This window comes from Ostrea edulis, chromosome 3, assembly GCF_947568905.1.
Source record: "Ostrea edulis chromosome 3, xbOstEdul1.1, whole genome shotgun sequence".
Taxonomy (NCBI): domain Eukaryota; kingdom Metazoa; phylum Mollusca; class Bivalvia; order Ostreida; family Ostreidae; genus Ostrea; species Ostrea edulis.
The window spans coordinates 19,071,144-19,080,321 of record NC_079166.1 but is presented as its reverse complement, the minus strand read 5'-3'; positions in this window follow the sequence as shown (position 1 = coordinate 19,080,321).

Here is a 9,178-nt window from a genome sequence, read left to right as displayed (position 1 = left end):
CTCTTCCACCAATAAAAACTGGGCGCCACCAGATAACTGAAAAATTGCTGAGTGTGGCGGAAAACATCAATCAATCAATAATTTAATTTGAAGTCTTATAGTAATAAAGTATAAGTAATCTTTTTATCTTAAAGGGTCGTCATTCTTTCACTCTTTCTTTAATGTGTAGTGTATCAAACATTACTATGTATGCGTGTGAAGTTATCTACCCTTTTCAGAAGTCATTTCTTACATACACACTTGGGTTTCTCTATTAGGGTCAGACATTGTGGGTTGGCTATTCTTGTGCATGACATCGGTTGAACTGGCTTTGAATACACATTACACGTGTCGCGATTTAATCTTAACAAAGATGTACATTATTGTAGAAGAAAAAGTGAAAATAATGAACAGTGATTAATCTCACGAAATGGTGAAACATTGATCAATCTTATAACTCCTATAAGCAATACAAAATACAGAGTTGGGCAAACACGGACCGCTGGACAAACCAGAGGTGGGATCAGGTGCCTAGGAGGAGTAAGCATCCCCTGTCGATTGATGACACCCGCCTTGAACCCTATATCTTAATCAGGTAAACGTGGTAATCCGCATTCAAAATCAGTATGTAAAGAATGGTCTACCAATTGGTATGAAAAACGTCATACAGCATTTGATCCACAAATTGTTGTAAACCAAATATTATATCGCACTAGGATATCAAGGAAAGGGTAAAAAATTGCATACAAATAAAAAATATCCGTTAAACAACTACGTGAATAGGAAACATCTGTGGATATATTAATAAAAATCTTGATCTATGAAAATCAAATTCAGCAATGATATTGGATTTCATCATCCCAAGAATGTACTTGATCATGAACATTTAGAGTAAGGCAAACACAGATCTGTGGACATACCAGAAATGATATTCTTTATAAGATAATAAAAATGGTAAAATCAACTTTATGACAATAAAATGACTTCAGCTTCTCCATCGTAAACTCCCGCATTTATGTAGCAATATTCCATTATCACCTGCATATTGTGTTTATATCTCTCAACTGATTCAATACGCAAGAGCGTGTTCTGCGTATAGTCAGTTTTCAAATCGATGCAGGCTACCGACAAATACGTTGATGCTACAGGGGTCTCAACAATCTCGTTTAAAGTCAGTATTTCGCAAAATTTATGGTCGTTATAATGTTCTAATTTACCAATGCATCCTGTCATTTGGGTAAAAGTTTGTCTGACATGTTTCATACTAATACGGGATATCAGAACTAGAAACGTTTGGAACTCTTTAGAAAAAGAAGTTATGAAAACCGTGCGTCAATTGGGGAACTTTTGTATAAAATTAGTGATGGCTAAAGACGACTCACTTCTGATACAAAACATTGTGTCTGATTTGAAGAATATCGCAAGCAAATACCTTAGTACAAAGCCATGCGTTATTAGATTATATTTCTGTTTTGTAGCGGAAGGCAACACACACAAAAATTCACAGTAGCATTCATTTCCTTTACCGTTTGTGGCTATTTACTTAGTGAAATTTTCTTGGGTCATTATAACAGCCGACCTTTATAAAATGATGCATATGTTATAAATAATCCCAAATAATTCATAGATCTTCAGGCTTGACCATGTATCCCCCATACCTCCACCCGTGTTTTCTGAACAAGTGACGTACTTATCGCGTTTTTATCACATATAAATTGTTAGTTTTACATGCAAAAATCGATTTATTAGTTGGTCACTTGTTATAGTAGAGATGATTGGTAGTGAAAATACCAGGTTGTACTTAAAGAAAAAATGCGGCTCCATTTTTACGATTTTGGGGTTTTGGCAGAATTGATTTTCTTGCTAATTGAGATTTTTCATACAAATATGACGGCAACTTTTTTCTCCGTTTGCCCCCTCCCCCTACCTTTCCAAAACGACGCGAAGTGTCTGAACTCGCTTAATATGTAATATGTGCTTGTTTAATGAACGTGATCTAAATGAACATACGAAACATTAAAACCACGACAGAACCGAAGATAAAATAATGGTTCCGATCTTGTGGTCTTCACACACTCAATTTGATTACAGATTACTCCGATTACCGATCGAGATATACGGTTATTCTGATCAGTCGACAGGTAATGCGTACTCCTCCTAGGCACCAGATCCCGCCACTGGTATGCACAGCTTTTCGCACTCTTGATTTTGTATTCTTAATGGGAGCTATGAGATCGATCACTGTTTGTAATCTTCACATTTTCCTTGTATGTATTCATCTTCAAACATGTTTTGCCAACGAGGGGGAGATGGGTGAAATGGGTAAGAATAAATCCCTTAATCTTAGCAGAAATCAATCATAAAAGATTCTAAGAGTTAAAAATTAATTTCCATTTATTGACAAAATATATCTCATTGAAATTATTAATTTACGGTAAATCTAATTAAAGTTCACAAAAATTATCTGATGCTGGTTTACTGCGAAGCTGAATTCACACAAAAAATATAAACTGTGAGAAATATGCTGTTAAGTCCAATCAATCCCCAAATGTAACTGTCTTTGTATACCAAAATGAAAATTCCAGACCTTTCCATTTTACGACTCGGATATACAGGGTTATGCTCATCTTTATAATGAACGGCGAAGATTTGTAATGAATCGACAAACATCGTTTGAAATAGAATGTCTAGTCTTGTTTAGGTGACATGTGTATATTAAGTACAAATGTAGCACACAGCGGGTTTTCTCGGATATCATTCGAATCTCGTGAATTCTACGACCGAAAATAGATTTTATGGTTGGTAATTTTAGAGTAGTACTTAGTATTGTGTAAGTAAACGAGACATCCATGGACAAATATTTAAAATAATTAAAACCCCGATGGAATCGGAAACAAAACGAGCTATAACTGTGTTGGGATGCCAACACAAATGTCTCCGAACACCTCCCCATGTCAGAAATGCTTTTTGATGCCAGATATGCACTCAGGATCCTCAAAAGACCCTAGAAACTAAATTTGGTTGAAATCCGACGGACCTGATTTTTGGCCGCCATTCTCTTCAATGATGGCAATTTTGAAACATTTGAAAATTGATTGGAAGGAAATACTGATGCTAGAAATGAACTGTGGACCCTCCAATTATCACCCCAGAAACCAAATGTTGTAGAGATTTTTAACATTTTCAAATATTTTGGTATATGGCGGCCATTTTGAAAATAGCTCAAAATTTTTTTTTGGTGGTGGGAATGACCTCGGGGGTCACCAAATTACCCTATAGATAAAATTTGGTTGAAATCGGACAACCTTGATTTTTTGACGTTTTTGGCCGCCATTTTGAAACGGCGGTCATTTTAAAAATTTCGAAAGTTGATTGCTTCCCTCTTCATGACCCCCTATCAGCTCACAAAGTTTAAAGTGGATCTGTCGAAGCACTTTCATAAAATCGCGCGGACAAATTTCTCACTAAAGAAGAGGAATAATAATAAGAAGAAGAAAATAATAATAACGAGCTATAACTGTGTTGGGATGTTAGCACAAATGTCTCCGAACACCTCCCCATGTCAGAAATGCTTCTTGATGCCAGATATCCACTCAGGATCCTCAAAAACCCCTAGAAACTAAAATTGGTTGAAATCCGACGGATTTGATTTTTGGCCGCCATTTTCTTCAATGGCGGCCATTTTGAAACATTTGAAAATTGATTGGAAGGAAATACTGATGCTAGAAATGAATTGTGGAGTATACCCCAAAACCCAAATGTTGTAGAGATTTTAACCCTTTGTAATATTTCGGTATATGGCGGCCATTTTGAAAATGGCGGCTCAAAAAAAATTTGATGGTGGAAATGGACTTGGGGTTACCAAATTACCCTAAAAATAGAATTCGGTTGAAATCCGACAACCTCAAGTTTTTGAGGTTTTTTGGCCGCCATTTTGAAACGGCGGCCATTTTGAAAATTTGAAAAGTTGATTGCACCCCTCCTAATGACCCCCTATCAGCTCACAAAGTTTGAAGTGGATCGGTCGAAGCACTTTCATATAAAAGCGGACAAATTTCTCACTAAAGAAGAGGAAAAATAAGAAGAAAATAATAACGAGCTTTAACTGCGTTGGGATGCCAACACAAATGTCTCCGAACGCCTCCCCAGGAAATACTGATGCTAGAAATGAACTGTGGACCCTCCAATTAGCCCGGAAACCAAATGTTGTAGAGATTTTAACATTTCCAAATATTTTGGCATATGACGGCCATTTTGAAAATGGCGGCTCAATTTTTTTTTGATGGTGGGAATGACTTTGGGGTCACCAAATTACCCTAGAAATAAAATTTGGTTGAAATCCGACAACCTTGATTTTTTGACGTTTTTGGCCGCCATTTTGAAACGGCGGCCATTTTAAAAATTTCGAAAGTTGATTACACCCCTTCTCATGACCCCCTATCAGCTCACAAAGTTTGAAGTGGATCTGTCAAAGAACTTTTACAAAATCACGCGGACAAATTTCTCTGGAAAGAAGAGGAATAAAAAGAAGAAGAAGAAAATAAGAATAACGAGCTATAACTGTGTTGGGATGCCAACACAAATGTCTCCGAACACCTCCCCATATCAGAAATGCTTTTTGATGCCAGATATGCACTCAGGATTCTCAAAAAAACCTAAAAACTGAATTTGGTTGAAATCCGACGGACTTGATCTTTGGCCGCCATTTTCTTCAATGGCGGCCATTTTGAAACAATTGAAAATTGATTGGAAGGAAATATTGATGCTAGAAATGAATTGTGGACCCTCCATTTACCCCAGAACCCAAATGTTGTAGAGATTTTAACACTTTGAAATATTTCGGTATATGGCGGCCATTTTGAAAATGGCGGCTAAAAAAAAAATTGATGTTGGAAATAGACTTGGGTTCATTAAATTACCCTAGAAATAGAATTTGGTTGAAATCCGACAACCTTGAGTTTTTGACGTTTTTTGGCCGCCATCTTGAAACGGCGGCCATTTTGAAAATTTGAAAAGTTGAATGCACCCCTCCTAGTGATCCCCTATCAGCTCACAAAGTTTGAAGTGGATCTGTAGAAGCACTTTCACAAAACCGGTCGGACAAATTTCTCACTAAAGAAGAGGAATAATAAGAATAAGAAGAAGAAAATAATAATAATAACTAGATGCGATCTCGTTGCGAGCAACGAGTGGGTCTTCCGTTCAATTTTAGATGTGATGAGATAAGAATTTCACTGAGATTTTCGTTCATAAATAATGATACAAATATATTGTCTAAACGTACAATTTAGCTTCAGTAATGTTTTACAAATATTAATCATTTAAGTGTTATAAATTAAAGACTCTCTGTCCCTCTCGGTCACTAATTAAAGAGATCAGCCTTTTTTCGAGAAAAAAGTTAATAATGTTATTTACTGCGATACAAATTCGACTGATCAGGCGAGTCATGTCGGCCGGAGGCCTATTTTTTTTTTTAATATATATATCATTCTAGATATATCTCGCAAAACTGAACAAATTTTGCTCTACATCTCCTATCAAAATTTTCTTGAGAAAAAAGTTATTGATTGCGACATTTATCTGATTGTTAAGGCGAGTCATAAGGCCCGTGGGCCTTTTTCTTGATGTCTCATTAAAAGAGTCTTGACTAAAATGATATAGATTGCAACAATAACTCAAATGTTCAGGTGAGCCATGAGATCCGCAGGCCTATTTTTTAACATCGTTAGTTAACGCTTGCGCAACTGAACAACTTTTGTTCTACATGTCTTGTCAAAAGTTTGTCGAGAAAAAAGTTATTAATGTTATTAATTGTGATACAAATTCCACTGTTCAGGCGAGCCATGACGCACGGAGGACTTTTTTTATATCATTAGATAGAACTTGTAAAACTGAACAACTTTTATTTTACATGTTTTATCAAAGTTTCGTGAGGAAAAAGTTAATCATTGTAACAGAAATTCAATGGTTCAGGCGAGCCATGAGGCCCATTGGCCCAATTTTGGAGACGACACGAAAGACCTCAATAAACTGTACAACTTTTGTTATATATCTCTAAACAAAATATTTACCAGTATAAAGTTATGCGACATTTATTAGACTGTTAAGGCGAGTCATAAGGCCCGTGGGCCTTTTTCTTGATATCATTTGAAAGATCTTGCAAAACTGAACAACTTTTGTTCCACATGTCTTATCAAAAGATTCTCGAGAAAAAAGTTAGTAATTGTGACACTAACAAACTGTTCAGGCGAGCCATGAGGTCCGTTGGCCTTTTTCATGATGTTGTTGGAAAGATCTTGCAGAACTGAACAACTTTTGTTCTAGATGTCTTATTAAAAGTTTTTTGACAAAAATGTTATAGATTGCAACAATAACCCAAATGTTCAGGTGAGCCATGAGACCCGCAGGCCTATTTCTTAACATCGTTAGTTAACGCTTGCGAAACTGAACAACTTTTGTTCTACATGTCTTATCAAAAGTTTCTCTAGAAAAAAGTTATTGATTGTGACACTAATCAAACTCTTCAGGCGAGCTATGAGGCCCGTTGGCCTTTTTCATAATGTTGTTGGAAAGATCTTGCAAATCTGAACAACTTTTGTTATAGATGTCTTATTAAAAGTTTCTTGACAAAAATGTGATAGATTGCAACAATAACCCAACTGTTCAGGTGAGCCATGAGACCTGCAGGCCTATTTCTTAACATCGTTAGTTAACGTTTGCCAAACTGAACAACTTTTGTTCTACATGTCTTGTCAAAAGTTTCTCGAGGAAAAAGTTATTAATGTTATTAATTGCGATACAAATTCGACTGTTCAGGCGAGCCATGACGCCCGGAGGACTATTTTTAGATATCATTAGATAGAACTTGCCAAACTGAACAACTTTTATTCTACATGTTTTATCAAAAGTTTCGTCAGAAAAAAGTTAATCATTGTTACAGAAATTCAATGATTCAGGCGAGCCATGAGGCCCATAGGCCCATTTCTTGATATGGCACGAAAGATCTCAATAAACTGTACAAGTTTTGTTATATATGTCTAAACAAAATATTTACGAGTAAAAAGTTATGATTCAAAACGTGGAAAAAAATTGGACACTTTTTAAAACTCCATTTTCGACCCCTACCGAGCTTCCATACTAGGCACTTCCGGAAAATTTTAAAACCCAGGTGCACAACTACAACATGTCGTCTAACATCACTGAAAATTTCAGCATTCTAGCTTTTATCGTTTTTGAGTTTTTGTCTGGACAAAATGGTCATCTGAAAATCGATAAAAGGGGGATAACTTCCAAGCGGAAGTGGTTTTTCAAAAATTGAAATGGCGGTACAAATTTCAAATGGCAACGCATCAATCCTGAAAATTTCAAGCAAATCGATCCAGCCATCTCCGAGAAATCTTCTGCACAAAAATCGGTAAGGAGAAAAAAAAAGAATAATAATAATAACTAGATGCGATCTCGTTGCGAGCAACGAGTGGGTCTTCCGTCCAAATTTAGATGTGATTAGATAAGAATTTGACTGACATTTTCGTTCATAAATAATGATACAAATATATTGTCTAGACGTACAATTTAGCTTTGGTAATGTTTTACAAATATTGATCATTTAAATGTTATAAATTAAAGACTCTCTCTACCTCTCGGCAACTAATTAAAGGGGTCAGCTTTTTTTTCGAGAAAAAAGTTAATAATCTTATTTACTGCGATATAGATTCGACTGATCAGGCGAGTCATGCCGCCCGGAGGCCTATTTTTTTTTATATCATTCTAGATATATCTCGCAAAACTGAACAAATTTTTTTCTACATGTCCTATGGAAATTTTCTTAAGAAAAAAGTTATTAATTGCGACATTTATCAGACTGTTAAGGCGAGTCATAAGGCCCGTGGGCCTTTTTCTTGATATCGTTTGAAAGATCTTGCAAACCTGAACAACTTTTGGTCTACATGTTTTATCAAAAGTTTCTCCAGAAAAAAGCTATTGATTGTGACACTAATCAAACTCTTCAGGCGAGCCATGAGGCCTGTTCGCCTTTTTCATGATGTTGTTTGAAACATCTTGCAAAAGTGAACAACTTTTGCTCTAGATGTCTCATTAAAAGTTTCTTCACTAAAATGTTATAGATTACAACAATAACCCAACTGTTCAGGTGAGCAATGAGACCCGCAGGCCTTATTCTTAACATCGTTAGTAACGCTTGCGAATCTGAACAACTTTTGTTCTACATGTCTTATCAAAAGTTTCTCGAGAAAAAAGTTATTAATGTTATTAATTGTGATACAAATTCGACTGTTCAGGCGAGCCATGACGCCCGCAGGCCTATTTTTTGATATCATTAGATAGATCTTGCAAAACTGAACAACTTTTATTCTACATGTCTTATCAAAAGTTTCGTCAGAAAAAACTTAATCATTGTAACAGAAACTCAATGGTTCAGGCAAGCCATGAGGCCCATGGGCCCATTTCTTGGTACAGCACGAAAGATCTCAATAAACTGTACAACTTTTGTTATATATGTCTAAACAGAATATTTACGAGTATGACGTTATGCGACATTTATCACTGTTAAGGCGAGTCATAAGGCCCGTGGGCCTTTTTCTTGATATCGTTTGAAAGATCTTGCAAAACTGAACAACTTTTGTTCCACATGTCTTATCAAAAGATTCTCGAGAAAAAAGTTAGTAATTGTGACACTAACAAACTGTTCAGGCGAGCCATGAGGTCCGTTGGCCTTTTTCATGATGTTGTTGGAAAGATCTTGCAGAACTGAACAACTTTTGTTCTAGATGTCTTATTAAAAGTTTTTTGACAAAAATGTTATAGATTGCAACAATAACCCAAATGTTCAGGTGAGCCATGAGACCCGAAGGCCTATTTCTTAACATCGTTAGTTAACGTTTGCCAAACTGAACAACTTTTGTTCTTCATGTCTTATCAAAAGTTTCTCTAGAAAAAAGTTATTGATTGTGACACTAATCAAACTCTTCAGGCGAGCTATGAGGCCCGTTTGCCTTTTTCATAATGTTGTTCGAAAGATCTTCCAAATCTGAACAACTTTTGTTATAGATGTCTTATTAAAAGTTTCTTGACAAAAATGTGATAGATTGCAACAATAACCCAACTGTTCAGGTGAGCCATGAGACCCGCAGGCCTATTTCTTAACATCATTAGTTAACGTTTGCCAAACTGAACAACTTTT